Genomic DNA, 19,408 nt, shown 5'->3' with positions numbered 1-19,408 from the left:
TCTGTCTCTCTGTGTGTGTCTCTGTGTGTCAGTGTGTCTCTGTCTCTCTGTGTCTCTGTGTGTGTCTCTGTGTGTCAGTGTGTCTCTGTCTCTCTGTGTGTCTCTGTGTGTGTCTCTGTGTGTCAGTGTGTCTCTGTCTCTGTGTGTGTGTCCGTCTCTCTCAGTGTCTCCGGGAATCTGACTCGAAGGATCAAGCAAAACCCGATCTGACGTCACCCAGAGGACACTGCAACCAATAGCAGCCTACGTCTCATCCACGGCAGCCGCAACAGCCAATGGGAGGCAGCGGTTTAAGGGAAACGACACCAGGAACAGCGGGTGGAGAATGGTAGAGATCGTAGCGGAGAGCGAGCGCAGTGTATACAGCAGTGTACAGTGTATAGAGCACAGTGTACAGTGTACAGTGTATACAGCACAGTGTACAGAGCACAGTGTATAGAGCACAGTGTACAGAGCACACTGTATAGAGCACAGTGTACAGAGCACAGTGTACAGTGTATAGAGCACAGTGTACAGTGTATAGAGCACAGTGTACAGTGTACAGAACACAGTGTACAGTGTATAGAGCACAGTGTACAGAACACAGTGTACAGTGTATAGAGCACAGTGTACAGAACACAGTGTACAGTGTATAGAGCACAGTGTACATTGTACAGAGCACAGTCTACAGTGTATAGAGGTCACTGCACAGTGTATAGAGCACAGTATACAGTGGGGGGAGCACAGTGGATAGTGCAGTGAGTACAATGTACAGTGTAGAGTACTATTTATCTCGCAGTGAGTAGGAACCCAGTTATTAGTCAATTGGCAGATAGTTTTCCGGGAGTACAACAACAACAACAAAATTACATTTATATAGCGCCTTTCACGTTGGGAGGACGTCCCAAGGCGCTGGACAGACAGTTTCAGACCCGAGCTGGGGGTCGGGGAGAGTGGAGGGCAGGGGGGAAGCAGAGAGATCGAAAGCACAGTCGAAGAGGAGGGGCTTGAGATGGGTCTTGAGTAATAATCCCGTCGCAAAAAATAAACTTTGGTCATTCAAACTACGACTATTTATGTGTCACTAATCTGCCAAATAAAATTGATCACTGATTTCATGGGATGGGGGGGGGGGGGGGGGGGTGCAATGCTGTGCGCAAATTGGCTACAATGTTTGTCTACAAATACATGGTCACTACATTTCGCCGTAAAATCCAGTGAATTGCTTTGCGAAGGCGGGACAACATAAGGTTCCATTTTATAATTTAAGCCAATGACCACACGTAAAGTTAAACAATAGCTTCTGTTTGAAATCTTTAGCTTTAAAGCACATCTACTCATCTTTAGCTCGACAAATAGAATTCTAGTGGCAAATGAGAGGCTCACCAGTTAGTTTTGACCAATGGTGTTGTCTTGGTAAGTAACTGGGACTGTTTTGGGAGTAAGCCAGGTTGATACAGGAAAGATGGGCCACATCAAAGTGCATCAAGATAAAAAGGCTGGTGATTGATGTAGTGGAACTACAAAACATTTAAACCAGAAACAATTTGAAGGGGGTCACAGGCAAGATTAGCTTGGAGGTAATGAAGAGAAATACGAGACTAAGGTAATGTAGAAAGTAAATAGACGCAAAAAGGCTAATTGGTCTTTAAAAAAGTAAATGATACAATTAAGTGCGCTCACCATAATGCTAAAAGCATTAGAAACAAAATGCTTGAATTATAGACATAACCAGCAGGAAACTGTGTCATGGTATAAGATTTAAAGAAAAATTCCATACTCCAGAAGATGGCAGTGAATTCAATTTGCAAGGAACAGGATGTTCAGGAAGGATAGAAAAAACAGGAGTGGAGGAGAAGCAGTTTATGTTATAATAAACCTTGCATTTCATATTGTGTCTTCTTCTCTTTCATATTATTACGTCTTCAAGACGTCTCAAAGCGCTTCATAGAATATACTGCGAAGTGAATTGACTGTAAATTTTGTGGGCGAAACCCAGCAGCCAATTGTACACACCATTGTCCCACACTCACTGTGGATTGAGTGACTAAATTATTACTAATACATTTTTTTTTGAAGGGATTATTACCTCTGGAAAAAGCATTCTGCCAATCGACTAACAACCGGGTTCCACCTTACTTCTAGGTAAACAGTGGCACGCGGAGTAAGGAAATTTGCCCAACATTTCGCCCTGCCCAGGAATCGAACCCTGGTCCTCTCGCTTGCAAGGCGAGTGCTCTAACCACTAAGATACAGGACTTCATGTTCAGGGGAATCTGGAAATTAAGCCGATTTGATATTTCGGAGAAGACTTAAAGCAAAACAGAGTTTGAGTTATTAAGTAGGATGGGTATAGGGCTGATAATAAGGGTCTGCTACAGACCCCTAATATAGGGGAGAAGTGGGGGCTCCCCCTCCCCTTCTCTCTGGGCAGAATAGGAATACAATGCTGTTTTTGTGATGAATATGCCCAGGCAAAAATGTGGCAACAATAACTGACTTCAATCAACTCGATCCAAACTGGAAATATGGAGGGTCCAAAAGAATCAGAACTACTGAGTGTGATTTATTTTTAATCCAATGTGTTTTAGAATCATAGAAAATTACAGCACAGTACAAAGGCTGTCTAGCTCTTTATGTCTGTGATGGCTCTTTGAAAGATCAACAACTAGGGTAGTTATTATGAGTGGTCAAGATATTGTCATGGAGCTTTTGGAGACGAGTGACCATGATATGATTATATTAGATTATCTGGCAGTCAGTACCAGGAGGTATATGGCAGAGATACATTACTTCCGTTCCGTAAAATTCAGAGCAATGAGGTGTGAACACATTTAATAATCCTTATATTTTTAACTGGGAAATATTAATGAAGATCAACCCAGCTGAAGCGAATAATGAAAACTTTTAAAGTTATGATGTTGAATATTTAATGCTGTATATATATATATGGGAAATAAATGAAAACTGAATTAACATTCTTCAGGATTGCAGACCAGGAAAATGAAAGAATAAATAATAAAAAAAGATAGTGTATAAAGAAAAATTAATGGACAGAACTCTGGGGGAATAAAGGAATTTGTTTAAATGAGTGAAACTACAATAATAAAACTTACATTTAATATAGCTTAGTAAGTTGTAGAAATGTCTTGAAGGGTTGCACAGGATTCACTGTAAAGTGTGGTGAAGTGTTTTTGTAGACAACCAATTTGTGCACAATATTGTCCTAAAATACATCCATGAAGTGAATGACTAAGGCCTGAGGAACTTATCTGTAGAGATATAGCTTCATAAGTAATAGTCAGCAAATTCCTGCTTGGCAAACCACTTTAATTTGTTGAAGGATGTTACAGATGAAGGAGATTGTGGATCTCACTATAATATAATCTAGTTGGAATTTCAAAGGGCTTTTAATAAAGCTCTGCAGGAAATATCCTATTCAAATTAAAAGCCACAAGTATCGAGGGTAGACTGGGTAAGAAGATGGTTTTAAAAAGCACTTGTAAGAATGGTGAAGTTTAAACGGGAAGGTGCCAAGTGGAGTCCTGTTGGGGTCAATGCATGGAACTCTTATTTACATTAGTGACCAATATAATTCATTCAGTCAGTATTGACTAGGAGGGCATGAAATTATAATGAGATTTTCACAAAATAAATTCACATAGTCAAGGTCAGTAAATTTACTGACCAGCAGAGAATCACTACCTGTATATCTCCTCTGGGTTTCAAATCTACCCCTCACAACCAAAATATGATTCTTTCTTTTTTAAGAAATGCTTCCTGTACTTAAAAATAATAACAATGCAAAAATATTTAATACTAAAGCAATTGTTGGATTAACTATTAAATATATTTCATTAGAAGTCCACTTATAGTTAATTAATCAAATTGAAATCACTGCACTTTTCAGTAAAATTCTGTGAGGTGCTTTGAGATGTTTCAAAGATGTAATAAGATACTATATCAAATGCAAGGATTATTATTATAATGGATAATGACAGGAAAAAAAAGAAAAACATGTCTGATCTTGTTATTGGAACTTAATGCAGGGATAATTTGCAAGGTGCTTCCAGAATAAATCAACATTTTATTTTTGAAATTGAGTGACAACATACGTCTTAGAATATTGTGAAAGAAAGGTGGGAAATTAATTGCTTTTTATTTTGAAAAGTGCTAGATAAGCAGAAATCATTTTTCCCAGATGAATTAGCTCATAAGCCTTCTGTAAAGTATAAAATATGCACATTAATGAAGGAAAAAGCAACACAATATTGCTTTTTGCAACTCTGAACCTCTGCCCTTTTGTTCTGTTGCTCTGGCATGTATGAAAGTATTGTTTGGGGGTTTACATTCTCAATCCCATTTAAAATCCTATATATCTCTAAAATGTCCACTTTGAGTTATCCCTTTTCAAGGCTGAAGAGCCCTAACCTGTTGTAATCATTGCTCATGGCTCATTCCTCTAACATTGGGGATCATCCTTGTCATTGTCCTCTGCACTGCATTTGGGACCTGGGCAGTGATGAGTATCATACAGATGGCCTGATCTGTACAACTTGACAACTTAAGTATGATTTCTGGGGATCTGAAAATGATTTGGCATTATATCCCCAATATCCCGTTTGCCTTGTTTATTATTGCCTCACACAGCTTTGACACAGTGATTGACAAGTTAACTAAAACCTCTAAGTCTCCTTCAGTATTCCTTTATGATTAGTTCTATCCCATCCTTGGAATAAATCTGGCTCATATTTTTCTTCCTGTATGCAGTACACTGCATTTATCTGTATTGAACTTAATTTGCTAGTTATCAGTCTATATGCATACTCCATCAAACGTTGTGTAAGAACCTTGATGTCTCTTTTGATGTTAATGTCCCCCCTCCCCCCCAGCCTGTTGTTGTCTGCAAATGGACTAATTTGCACTGGGTCTGCAAATCCAGGTGATTAAAACATATAAGGAATAGGAGGGTAGTCAGTACAGACCCCTGAGGCACCCCACTTAATAGCTCCCCCAATTTTGACCTCGATCACCTAACTAGTCTGTGCTTCCTTACATTTAGCCAATTTCAATTTCAAGTCCACGTCTTGTGAACATCACAAGTACAATGTAGAACAGCTGTGTTGTATCATCCAAATCTTTAGCCCTGAGGCAAAAAGCCCTAGTATTAGAAGAGGTGGCAGCCTGGTTTGCTGTGATGAGTGACTGTCTCTCCTTGCTGCATTAGAAAATCTTTTCCTCCAATCACTTTGGTGGGAGGAATGACAGAACAGGTATGACAGATGATAGCTGAACAGGTCTAATAAACAAAAAATAATTATTAGCTGGGCAGTTTGGTTACCTCTTCCTCCACTCACTAGAAATAAAAATACAGAAATTAGAAGGTCCTCCGTTAAATTCATTAAAAATATCATTGTCATACCTCATTCTGCAGACCTGTGCAAAAGCATTATTAAGAAAGCAAAGTAACTGACCAAATCCTTTCCTCAACCTTGGCAATGCATGCTTTATTGCTCTGTGTTTGGTTATATTAGATTAACCAACATTTACCAATTGTTTTGGGCTATTTCCCTTGCCTTGCATACATGGGCTCTGCAGGCACTTCAAGATGGCTCTGATGATTGTGTCCATAGTAACACGAGTACTTGCTCACTCGTGAAGTTGCTAAAAAAGTGAATTATACCTTTGGCCCAAGTATACTTAAACTACAGTCAGACTTGCAGAGGAATGGTACACAAAGCTGTCAGCTTCAGAGAAATAGCAGGAATAATGTTATGATGGGCTAGAATGCTGTGGTCAGTCAAACATTGAAAGCAGTAGACTATGTATAACCAACCAAAGCAGATGAGTTTTCAACCAAAATGATTGAGTTGGGTGCGCTCTCATTTTAAGTTAAGCTCACCATATGCGAACACAAGAGAGAATAACAGGTTCTCATAATTTGTAGTTTTACAATGAACAAGGATTGCAGAATCATTACCTAGTTAAAGGCACTTGTATGTCCGTTTGCACACATGTGTGAACATGGTAAGCATATCTTACAAATTAGACTTTAGTGTGAGCAACACTGGCCAAGTTCAAAGTTAAATAATTTTTCTCTTTTCTTTGAACTATTACTTCTGATAGATAGATTTTGTTCTGTTCAGCAATGATGCGTATGAGAGCAAATGTCGGATTTCTTTCTCAATGCTCAATGCTCTGAATAGTACCCATAACATTATTTGGTGAACTTTGCCCAGATTGTCCTGTATCTCAGTAATTAGAGCACTTGCCTCTCAAGTGAGAGACCTGGGTTCTATTCCCGGCAGGACAAAATGTTGGGCAAGTTTCCTTACTCCACACACCTCTGTTTACCTAGCAGTAAGTAGGAATCCGGTTGTTAGTTGATTGACGGATCACTTTTCCGGGGGTAATAATCCCTCAAAAAAAATAATAATAATAATTGGGTCACTCAATCCACAACTGTTTGTGGGACACTGCTGTGCGCAAATGGCTGCCACAATTCGCACACAAATATAGTCAATTCACTTTACAGTCTATTCTGTGAAGAGCTTTGAGACGTCTAGACGACATGTAAAACACTATATCAAATGCAAGGATTATTATTATTGTCTCCCATGTGGAGCATGTGTCACTTTACTGCAGTCCAGAGTGAATCATACACATGCAAAGGCATGTCCTGTCCACACATTGCACCCAATCTTGCTTCTACTCACTCAATAATCTTTGGATAAGTCTAAGCCCCTACCATCCCCAGACCCCACTCGAGGGAACCTTCTGTTTCCTGTATGTACCCAAAGGTGTCTTGGAAGGCCAATTCTAGTATTGAGTTACAGAGCATTTAGGGAAGATTTTAGATTTGTTCTATAAACCTGGCATTTCAGAGTGTGCAGATTTGGCAAACTGTTGAATTCATTTTTAACTTTAATAAACTTAGTTCAAAGCAACAAATTCTGTTTAAGAATTTGCCAAATTTGCTCTGAAATGGCCCGTGAATAGAATAAATCCTCCAAATAAAATTGGTCACTCACTCCATGGCTATCTGTGGGACACTGCTGTGTGCAACTGGCCTCCATGTTTGCCCACAAAATGCACTCAATTCACTTTACGGTATCTCTTGTAAAGTGCGTTGAGACATCTCAACGGCTATACCAAATGCAAAGATTATTATTTTATTGTTAAATCTAAACCCAGGTGGGATGTTTACCTGCGTATCACCAGAGGTCAAGAGCATTTTGTATGGGGATCCCCAAACATCCATTTCTTATCACTGATGCTCCACTTATCCATTGTTCCTGTGCCCACTAGTAGCAGCATTGTCCTCATCCCTCAGATGAGACTTTAAACCAAGGTCCTGTCTGCCAGTTCAGGTGGATGTTAAAGATCCCATGGCATCGAAAAGAGAAGGGAGGTTCTCCCGGTGATCCAGCCAACAATCTCCAAAATAAAATTGGTCGTCCATTTCATAGCTGTTTGTTGGACATTGCTGCGAGCAATTGGGCTGCTGTGTTCACCTAAAATACACAGTAAATCCTGAGAAGCCCTTTGGGATGTCCTCCCAACGTGAAAGACGCTATGCAAGGATTATTATTTATTATAGCATTGCTGTGACTTCCTGAACCACAGCCTCTTTAGATGGCACAAGTTTTATCACAGTCATCAGGTTGGGATTATGGCTATCTCATGAATGACTTGCCATGGATTATGACTAATATATAACTCCTCATGTATGGGGAATATTTAGAACTACAATTGTATATTTCGCTAAATTATTAGAGTCACAAGATTACTTTTTCTTATGTAACTGCATGCTAACATTTTTTTTACAGCTGTCTGTCTCCCACCATCCAATGTGGGGAAATTCCACCTGGGTCTAGATTTATTCTATCAATGTAGCATGTTAGAATGGCCAGCATTTGACAAATTAAATTCAATCTTAATTTTGAAGCTTTTTTAAAAACCTGTAGAAAAACAGCTTCAAAATTAAGAACTGAATTCAACAACTTGCCAAGTTCTGAACACTATAAAATGCTATGTTAATAGAATAAATTTAGAATCCAGGTGGAATTTCTTCCCACAATTGAAGGCGGATACTGTAATCATAGGCAGATACCATGAGTATTCTTGTCCTGCTTATGTCAAGTGTAAGTGATTAGGTTTGACGCAGTTTGTACCATCACATCATATGCTCACAAGCAATTGAGAAAATGGTTTTCCAAACATGCTTGAGGAACGTACTTAGGAAGGAAGGTTTAAAGCTTGGGTTCTGTGGGCAATTGCACAATCGATCCTCTCTGGGACAGGCAGCCAGTGCAGTCTGGCAAGGACTGGGGTAATCAGGGAGCAGAGCTTGGTGCGGGTGAGAACGCGGGCGGCAGAGTTTTGTATAATCTGGAATTTATGGATGGTAGTGGAGGGGAGACCGGCGAGGAGGGCGTTTGAGTAGTCCAGCCAAGAGGTGACAAGGCATGGACAAGCGTTTCAGCGGGTGAGGGAAGGCAGAGAGGTGGGAGGGAGACCAAAGGCGTGAGGGGCGGTATAACAACAACAACATTACATTTGTATAGCACCTTTCAGGTCAGGAGGACGTCCCGAGGCGCTGGATAGTGTAAAAATACAAGTATTGTGCGCTCAGTAGTGGCAGTGTCAGAGTGATGTTGCAGGTCCCATGCTTTGCCCCTTGCCAAGAGATGTTAGAGTGTGTGTGGAGACCCAGGAGAAAGGGGAGAAATGAAAACTATATAAGATGAGTTTCACCTACCACAATGTTTTTTTCCCTTTTTTTTGAATGTTTGCTGGTGAATCATATAGAACAGACTTCTGAAGATTAAGGAAGTGCAGTGCCAGATGTCCTTCCCATTTCAGTCCCTGAACAGTTCAGGGTCTCTTGTGCTGACGTCCAGCTCAGTGAAATCTCACTCATTTTAATTTTCTCATGGATCCAAGGTTTTTGCTACTGTTTTGAAATTCATCCATTTGTTTCTTGGAAATGTAGCCTTGTGCTATGACTTGCCTGCTGAAATGGCTTGAAATGTCTGTGCGAATAGGTCAGAATGGTGACACGGGGTCACAAGATGGTTTTAGGTCTGCAATTTCCCTCGTGGTCACTGGAGCTCCTGATCTTTAGGGGGAAGTAGCATGGCAGAGACAACCAGAGGGTGAGTCAGATCAGGAACTGTGTTCCTTTTCTCATTTCCAGCTCAAAGGCAGCATTGATAGACAATTCAAACTATTTTATCTCCCCCTTTGCCAGGACAGAAATGGACAGAGCTTTTGAGGTAAAGTATGTTCAGCGTGCTGCACAACAGAAATTAATTTCTGGAGTTTAGCAAATCTGAAATCCCAAGATCCGCAACGTCTAGTATCAGAGAAAAATAGAACAATGTGGGCTTATGTGCTGAAGGGTACATTCATTGCAATTAATCAGTCTTTAATACCTAAAATACTGCCTGAGGACATTAACCTCTGTCTCCTGAAATCAGCAGAATGTACCACTGTGAATCAGTTAATGTGAAGTAGACAAGGCCTGCGTGGAAACAGCAAGAGCTCTGGCATCCCAGCGCAAAACAGAACAGGCTGTTTCCAAAAGAGCATTCCATAAGAATGTGCCTTCTTAGGTGATCCAAATCTACGAATGGCTTTAACTGGTCATAGTCATGGAGATTATTTGTGGAGCACGATGTCACTGGGTAATGCTTTGATATGCCCCCCTCCCTCCCCCCATCATTCAGAGAGCTCTGTGTAATTGTAGATGGACACGGGAGGACATAAAACGTGCATAAAGGCTCCCTACTTCTTGTGCGCTCGGGCGCATAATTGCCGTTTTGTCCTTGTGTTCAGCTGCACCATTCATGAGCCCATCTGTACATTCTGTGCACAAGCAGGCGACAGGTTTAGCCTGGATCTGGGGACACTGTTAATGTATGTCCCCAATAGTAAGGAACTAGACTGCACTCTCCTCCAATAGGAAATATACTGCAGATGCTGCAAATCTGAAATAAAAACAGAAGTTGCTGGGAACACACAGCAGGTCAGGCAGCATCTATGGAGAGAGGAAAGTTATGTCAGCATGCTACTTTGCAGAAAAATCACAGAATATTGATTCAAGAACGATTTAGCATCATCACTATATTTACTGCGAAAGTTGTCATGACAAGCAAACAAATTGCTGGCAGCTTCACAGGCAGTGGCGGATCAAACACGTTTATTTTCATCAAAGCAAAATCAGTTTTACTCAGTGAGTAACTTTCCTTTCCATTTTATTTCATGCAGGTCATTCAGAACTCTGCAGCCCGTGTACTGTCCCGCACCAGGCCTCGCGACCACATCACTCCCACCCTCGCTCACCTCCACTGGCTTCCCATCCCCCAGAGGATCGAATTCAAGATCCTCATCCTCACCTACAAGGCCATTCATGGCCTTGCTCCCTCCTACCTCTCCGACCTACTATCCCCCTACTTACCTGCCCGTACCCTCCGTTCCTCTGGCTCCGGTCTGCTCTACATCCCCCGCCCCAACCGCCCTACCATCGGTGGCCGGGTCTTCAGCCTCTCAACCCCTAGGCTCTGGAACTCTATCCCCCAGTGCCTTCGCCGCCTCCTCCCTTTCCTCATTCAAGGCCGGTCACAAGACCTTTCTCTTTGACCGAGCCTTCAGCTCCCCTCTCGACTCTCTACCCCCTCCTCGCTCCCTCCCTTCCCTCCCTTCACCCTGACCATTTCCCCCCTGCTCGGGTCCCGACCCAACTGTCCAGTGCCTTGGGACGTCCTCCCAACGTGAAAGGCGCTCTATAAATGGAATCTTGTTGTTGTTGTTGTATTTCATGTATACTATACTTCCCCATAACACATAAATTGTCTATTCTCCCATTAATTGGTTCCTTCTTTAAGTGTGCACTGTTAAAGGCTGATAAATTTACTGGACTGCAGACAAAAATAACTAAGTTACGGTGTCAAAATGGCTGAATGTGCAACATACAAAATCTGCTTTCAAAATATCATTGGGCCCCATGTTTACAATTTACCTGTGCAGCATGCTTATCATTTTGCATTGCTGAATTAACTAATACCCCAAACACATCCTCCATTCTATTAGGCAAATCTTACGTTTTGCAAAAGACACATGACTTAAATCTAATCCTGGGAGTTTGTTTTAAGATCAGAGCAGGAAGTCCAAACAGTGAGCATTGTTTCTAACTGTGAAACAGATGTTGGGTACGAAAAGTGGAACCTGGACTTTCATTTCTATTGCGTTCAGTAAAACGTCACGGTGTCTTATTAGACTGCATCGGCAAGTTACATGTTCGAATGGAGTCATGGCAGTTCTGTTATTAATCCAGTCTGTGGGTTCAGCTATTTGCAATAGCATCATGTCTAGTACAGTTTCATGAGAACATGTCACACCCCACAAAACTGTGGAACTCTGCCTGCTTCATTATTACCATTCTTCAGATCACACCTGAAGACCTTTCCCTTCGACCGTGCGTACGGTCACCTTCCCCCTCTTGGCATCGGCATCAAGCTCCAGCAATGTTAAGTGATCTGAGACTATCCCATGTGAAGGCACTATATAAATGCAAGTTATTGTTGTCCTGTAGGGTTGAATAACCATTATGATCCTTAGGAAAAGTGAGGGGCTGTGGCTCAATGGGCAGCCCTAATGTATCCGAAAAAAAAGTACAAGACTGAATACTGAAGCAAACTGGCTATAATATATTTTACAGAAGTAGACTGGTATAGATTCTGTCTAAGAAGTTATTTGACTAAAACTAATGCTGCTCAGACGTTGTTTGTGGTCCTAGTGTTGGTACTTATTTTGATCTTACTGTATGTATTGTGGTAGTTATTTAACAGATTCCAACAACATCGTTGTTATTGTTCTTGTTGTTGTTGCTGTATTCCAGGAATTTAAAGTGAAATTTGTGATCGATAGGATGTTCATTCTAAAATACAATACAAAATTAAATTTTTAAAGCGCCTTTCAAATCGGGAGGACGTCCCAAGGCGCTGAACAATCAGGGATTAGGACCCGGGCAGGGAGGGGTGTGGAGGACCACTCAGGACAGCAGTGGTCCTGGGGTTGAGGGTGGAGGCAGAGAGATAGAGTTGGGTGTCATCTGCGTACATGTGGCAGTTGGCCCCATGTCTGCGGATGATGTCACCAAGAGGGAGCATATACAGGTTGAAGAGGAGAGGACTGAGAACAGAGCCCTAAGGAACACCACATAAGATGGTGCAGAGGCTGCAGGAGAAGCCATTTGTGGAGACAAAGTGCAGCTGATGTGAGAGGTAGGATCTGAACCTTGAAGGTTAAAGTGAGAGGAGAGGTGGAGGAGTAGCATAGAATGGTTCACAGTGTCAAAGGCAGCAGAGAGGTCGAGGAGAATGAGGAGACAAATCCCTGGTCACAGAAGGACAGAATGTCATTTGACACCTTGACCAGGGCTGTTCCCGTGCTGTGGGCAGCACAGAAACCTGTTTGGAGGGTTTTGGTAAAGGAATGGCGGGAGAGGAAAGAGTGAAGCTGGTAAGCACCAACACTTTCAAGAACCTTGGAAAGGAAAGGGAGGTTGGAGGTGAGACAGTATTTACTGAGCAGGGATGGGTCCGGGGAAGGTTTTTTTAGGATTGGGATGACAGCTGTTTTTAGGGGGTGGGAATGGTGCCAGTTGACAGGGAGAGGTTGGCAAGGTCTAAGAGTAAAGGTGCGAGGAGGTGGAGCTGGGAGGTAAGGCGAGGGGTAGGGATGGGGTCGAGGGAGCATGTGATGGGCTTCATGCGAGTTATAGTGGTGGTGAGAGAGGAGTGGGAGACAGGTTCGAAGGTGTGGAGGGAGAGATGGGTATGGGCCGGAGTGTGAGGGTGAGATGGGGTGGGCAGAGGCGGCTGAACGGATCACCTCGATTTTAGTCTCGAGGAAATCCAGCAAATCCAGCATCCAAAATAGTCGATGTACACCACTTATGATGATTAACCACATGGAAGTTTTCAACCAATGCTTTGTCACTGGGTTAGAATTCTACTTGTGCCATGTACGTAAATATTTAATACATTTAGATAAATGTAAATTTAACAATGTGACTTCCCTCCATTTCTTCTCTATTTTCTTTGAAGTCACTGATTCATGTGGGGTAGAATTCCACAGTTGTTGTCAACCCTCTGGTTCTTTAGCCAAGCGGTTGTTCCTGATGTGTGAGTGCAGACAGTGAATGTTGATAGACTATTGGACAACAAATGGGATCAGACTGAGCCCAGTCCTGCCCTCACTGACTGTATATTAACATCTTCCAGGAACATTCACTGGATCACAACTGGTGGAAATATAAGCGTTTTTCTTAAAAAAAACAACCTTATAATCTTCAACAAATAAATGAAATAATTCTAAAGTTCTTATTGATTTTTTTTAAAACAAAGAATAATAAGTGTGGTGCTATACTAAAAACCTTTGTTCAATTTCAAACCAGGGTTAATCCTGTATTCATATTGGCTGATAAGGAACATGTGCTTTTCTCCAAACCACATAAAGAGTCATCAACGTCTTTTATATGACACAGTTGCTTAACCATCTGCAACACTGAACATATGGCTGCTACCATCACCACAAACCGTAGGAGCACAGTTTAACTTAATTGCCAGGATTAATCCAAGAGCACTTACTCAGCCAGTTTTAAATATGCTGACTCTTAACATTTTTTTTCAATTGGATCACTCTCTGTTCCTACTCTTTTCAACCTTGGTGCTGTCTCACCCTATGGCCATTAGCCCTTCTCATGGATTCTCAGTCAAAAAAAAGCTGGCGTCAGTGATAAAGGAGAAGCCGGTATCACGTGATTCATCAAATGGGATTCTATTACACCAGACATATCAGCTAGACTGTCAGTTTACAGGGCAAACTTTCCATTTGTGTACATTCAGCTCAGGGTTTTCTTGGGGAGAAGTTCCTTCTCGGTCAAGATTTACTCTATTCATGTTGCATTTGGGCTTGATGACTGGCATATCCTGGGATATGGAAATAGTATCTCAGGATAAAATATATACAGTAGTTTGGGATGCAACATGTCATACGACTGCCAGGATGATGGAAGGCCTTGGTCTTCTTTCATCTAGCAAATTCTTATGTTTTTATGTTCATTTCAAAGCATCCAGAATTTGGCAAATTCTTAAATACAGTTTTAATTTTGAAGGCGGTTTTCTGTAAGTTCTTTAAAGAACTACAGACAAAACGCCTTCAAAGTTAAGACTGAATTTCTCCCCAGTTATCGGGACTGGATATCTGTACTCAGACAAAATTTCCAGCAAGGGATGAAGAGTAACTAAAAGCAAATGAATGAGAAAAAAATGATTCCATATTCGTTCTGAGACAAAGGAATATTTTTCCTGAATAGATCTATAAGAATCCTGTGCGCAATTGGCTGCTGCCTTTAGCCCACAATATATGCAGTCAATTCACTTTACAATATACTCTGTGAAGCGCTTTGAGACATTTCGAAGACGTGATAAGAAGCTATATCAAATGCAAGGATTATTATAAGAATTATTATTATAATGACAACTCTCCTGGGATAATGCCTTCAGGGTTAATCCAAAATAATTAAACATTTATCACTGGTTGCAACTAGTGCATTCCAAAGAAAAATTACAGCAGTCACTGTTAAACAATTTATTTCAGCTCATCTTTACCCAGATCCAGACTCCAACAAACATTTTCTATAAGCAAGTAGACTTTCATTTTATGTCTCTTACATATTTATTCCAATTTAATGGACCTGAAATTCCAGCTAGTATTAATCTTAAACAGTTTGTCCTAAAATTTTAAATATGGCAGAATGGTGGAAAAATCTTCAATGGAGTCTTAATTTGCAAGCTGGTTCTTAAGAAGAAATGCAGAAAACTAGCTTAGAGGAGAAGACTGGCTAGAATTATATATTGTATGAATATTACAAATTCATATTTGCATGTTGGATTAGGACACTAAAAAGAATACTCAAGCTTCCATTTCTTAATCAGAAAACATCATTCATGGTAAATTATCTAGCAAACCATTTTTTTCCATTTGTTTCACTTTGATTTTGAGACATTCCTGTATCTCTTGAGTGGAGTCCTGTAGCTCAGAAGTTAGAGCACTTGCCTCGCAAGTGAGAGACCTGGGTTCGATTCCCAGCAGGGCGAAATCTTGGGCAAGTTTCCTTACTCCACACACCTCTGTTTTCCTAGCAGTAAGTAGGAACCTGGTTGTTAGTCGATTGGTGGATCATTTTTTTCCGGGGATAGAAATTCCTTCAAAAGAAAATAATAAATCGGTCACTTAATCCACGACTGTTTGTGGGACACTGCTGTGCACACAAAATATACAGTCAATTCACTTTACAGTATATTCTGTGAAACTCTTTGAGACATCTCCAAGATGTGATAAGACACTATATTAAATGCAAGGATTATTATTATTATTATTATCATTCCTGGTTCCTGTCATGGAACCATAGAAAGCCCATCGTATCTGTGCTGACTCTTTGAAAGAACAATTTATTCTATCCCATTTGCTACTTCTTCCTTTTTAGATGTCTATCTAGTGACCACCATATCCAGCAAGTCAATCCATAACAACTCGATGTAAAAAAAAATCCTCCTAATCTCCCCTTTTTCCACCTTCCGAACTATTTTGAACTGAGGCCCTCCAGTCACTGATTCTTCGATCAGTAGAAATGATTTCTCCACATCTATTGTATCAAAACCCTTCATCATTTAAAAGTCCTCTATCAGATTTCCCTCAGATTTCTCTATTGTGATAAAAATAGGCCAAGTTTCTCTCGTCCGGAATTTCAGGTCCATTTCTCTCGTCTGCTCAGAATTCAAATCACTCATCTCTGGTATCATCCTAGTAAATCTCCTCCGCACCCTCTGTATGGCCCTAACATCTTTCCTCAGATGATCAGAATGGCCACAATACTCAAACGGCAGACTTACTAACAAGTTATACAAGTTCTGATGCTCTGCCGTTGAATGCCTTTCACGTGCTTTGCAAATCTGCATAGCCTCTATGTCTTTATGGTGACAGGCTGTCCGACTGGAACAACGTGAGTCTTTTTTATGGTGCCTAATTGGAATGTCAACTGTCTGTTCAATGCTCGGGCACACAATTTGATCTGACAGTGCTGACAAAAGTCAGCCAGATATGGATTAAATGGAATTTAGCACTGCTCGGTACAAAGGTGAAGTGGTACCCAAGATCAGTTCCCAGCCCCAGTGATCATTCTCCCCGATGGCAAGCTAACAGATTTACGTTGTTCCATTTAGCCTCACCTCCAAGAGGAACTAGAGTGCTTAGCCAAAAAGACGGATGAGGAACTATAAGGAACCCCACCTTCCGTTATGCGTCAACTCAAACTGGTGAAGGCTGTGGATAAGTTCACTCATCCACATATCCTCTCGGCTGGAATTCAGGACATTTGGCCCCTGGAAGACAAGGAGAGAAAACGGGAATAAAGTTTTAAAAGAACGTCCAGTGCTGTACATGAAAATTATGTGTTTAATACTATCTGCTTAAGTTTAAAATACCCTTTCCCCCCCTCCACACCCACCCATACGTACAAATCATTATTTTCAATGAAACATTCATGTTGTCTAAAGGGAATATAGAATATGAATGGAAAGGAGGTTCTAATGCTGCCAACCACTGATCTCAACAGACACATAAGGATTTCCAAACTGAACATCGCTGAGGGGAATACATTTTGTAGCCTTTTATGTCTGTATCACATGGCAATTTTACGAGCAGTAGCTGAATGCTTACAGCTACTGAATGATGAAATCATCATAGATCTAAGGGATTTGGGGCCTTTTTCAAGATTAAAAAAATCCTTGCGGCTGCTCTGTTGGAGTTCTCGGGGAATGTATAGTTTTGCAATGTTTGCAAGCAATAAAAAACTGCTGGAAATTTTTTTTTTAAAAAATCTTGCTGCTCCATAATCTTGTGGCATTCATATACGCCACATTCATGATTGCAACTAAGTGTGGAGTGTAGAAATAAACTTTGAGCCACGGATGGGCCAAGGGCCATGATCCCAACCTACAGGAATAAAACCAACTTAATTTTGTACCTCAGTACAAAAGGCTCCTATAACCTCCTTAACAAACTAACCTTGTCCCCTGCTTCAGGTGTTGTGGGGAACGATGCCATTTGTGTCTTATTTAAATATATAACCATAGCAACTTGAAAGCTGCATGCACATGGATTTCTGCCATGAATACCTGAGAGGGAAAGGACAGGTAAACTATTCATGAGCCTTGTTATTAACTACTTCTAAACAACATTGAGGTACAAAGGTCAGCACTGTACTCATTAAACTTAAAGCAGAAAATAAAAAATAACAAGAATATTGCACACTGTCATTGGCACAAGTAGAAATGAAAATTGTAGTTTTCCCACCAATTTTTTTAAAAAAAACATGTCGGTAAATCGTATGCTTATCAGAATGAAGGATTCTCAAAAGCAGGTGTCAGGCTGACTGGGTTGATAGTGCTTTTGCCTCTAAGTCAGAAGGTTGTGAGTTCAAGCACCACATTAAGACTTCTGTTGATGGTGCCATTCTTTGGATGAAACGTTAAGATGAGCTGCTTGTTCTGGTGAAAGTTAAAGATCCCATGGCACAATTCAAAAAGAGAAAGGAATTTCTCCTAGTGTCCTGGACAACAATTCCCCAGATAAAACTGTTTATTCATTTCATCTCCAATACCAGCCGTCCATTTTAGAATCTAGTTCACGGAAAGTGAAGCTATATTTATGGAGCATTGTCCTGTTCTCCTGTTCCTGAGCACCATGAGCAACGGTGCAGAAAAAAAAGTACTGTATGCTTCACCTCACAATTAGATGATAGAATTGCAGCTTGGTATTTAATAACATGCTAGTGAATCATTTGGATGTATGAAATGAGTGCACCATGCATCAGCAGCAGAGAATAATCCCCTTTCCAAACCTGCATATGCACTGGCTACTGAGATACAGCAAATAATATAAATTGTGATGAAATACACTGGAATGTAAATCTGATCCATGAACTGAGTGGCAGCAAGTGTGACATTCCCAGTGAACTGAACACAGATCAATATACTGTAAAGAGCTTGAATTACTCTCTGAATGAAGTGTGTAAAGCACTGAAAATGTACTTTGTGGAACTTTAATTCTATTCATGACTCTTAAGTGTTGGTCTGGTTCAGTGGATAGTACTCTCACCTCTAAGTCAGAAGTTTGTGGGTTCAAATCCATCATTGGAACTTTGAACTCAAACCAACATAATTTAAGATGATACTCCAGTGCAGTACTGGGGGTGAACTTCGTTGTCGGAGGTGCCGTCCTTCAGATGAGACATTGAAGCAAGATCCTCTCTGCCTCTTCAGGTGGACGTTAAAAATCTTTTGACCAAGTGTACTGGCCAGCAATCTGCCCCGCCACCCCCTTTCCCCCCCCAAAAAATGGTCATTCACTTCATGACTGTTTGCAGCACACTGCGGTTCACAAACCGGCTGCCGCGTTCACCTACAAAATGTACAGTCACTACACTTCATAATAAATCCTGTGAAACACTTTTAGACGCCCTCCCAAAATGAATGACACTTTATCAAATGTAAGAATTATTAGTAAAAAGCAAAAAACAAAGGAAACTGGCACATTAAAAACACATGTATGCTACGCTGCATAGACCTTTGTGTTAATACAACGGTGATTTTTTCCATTTGTGTAATGCTTGTGTCAGTTCCGCTATTTGCAGTAACTCTATCTTACTGAGTTTCATGGAAATGTACTGTGTATTTTCTATCCAAGGGATTCATTGCAGAAATTCATGAGTACTGTATTTGGCTTTCAACTCTCTGTGGATTAAGATCTGACCTTCAGTATCATGCAGTTTTTCATTTTTTCCTTACAAGTCTATTGGGTGCTGTGGAGAATTGTTGTGTGTGCGACTACAATAGCAACAAAAGTTTACACTTATATAGTACCTTCACGTAGGGAAACGTCTCAAAGGGTTTTTCACTGGGTGGGAGATAGGATGCGTTGGTGTGAGGTAGTCGAAGGTTCAGTGAATGAGGTAGGCTTTTAACGGGGTTTGAAAGCAGAAAGGGAGGGAGTGAGATGAAGGGATTGAGGAAAGAGGGGAAAATGTGGAAGTGATCCCTTCCCCAGCACTACTGAATCCCTCAATCTGGAGAACACAAAAATTAATTCTGAACTTTTAAAACTATATATTTAATAGAAATCAGATTTGTTGGTTGTGAGTCGGGAGATAGAGTTGGATGGAAATGGTGTCTTAAACCTTTGACCAGAGGAGCTTCTCCAAAAAGAGCAAAGAAGGGACAATTAGTCTGGGTTGCTCTTGCACTTAGCCACTTATTCTGGGTTGCTCTTGCAGATTTATCTCCCCAGAAATGCCTCAACA

At 40.9% G+C, this 19,408-nt stretch overlaps 1 long non-coding RNA gene across 1 annotated transcript in view; it reads right to left on the bottom strand.

Moving 5' to 3' along the window:
* Nucleotides 1–16,353: 16,353 nt before the first annotated feature.
* LOC103184548 overlaps nt 16,354–19,408 on the bottom strand; it is a 99,561-nt gene continuing 96,506 nt past the window's right edge. Inside the window, exon 3 of the long non-coding RNA XR_488537.2 lies at nt 16,354–16,430. This is a non-coding gene — a long non-coding RNA (uncharacterized LOC103184548). The remainder of the gene's footprint in view (nt 16,431–19,408) is intronic.

This window comes from Callorhinchus milii, unplaced genomic scaffold (genome assembly GCF_018977255.1).
Source record: "Callorhinchus milii isolate IMCB2004 unplaced genomic scaffold, IMCB_Cmil_1.0 Scaffold2, whole genome shotgun sequence".
Taxonomy (NCBI): Eukaryota; Metazoa; Chordata; class Chondrichthyes; order Chimaeriformes; family Callorhinchidae; genus Callorhinchus; species Callorhinchus milii.
The sequence above is the reverse complement of the archived record's forward strand: the minus strand, read 5'-3'. Positions and strand labels throughout refer to the sequence as shown.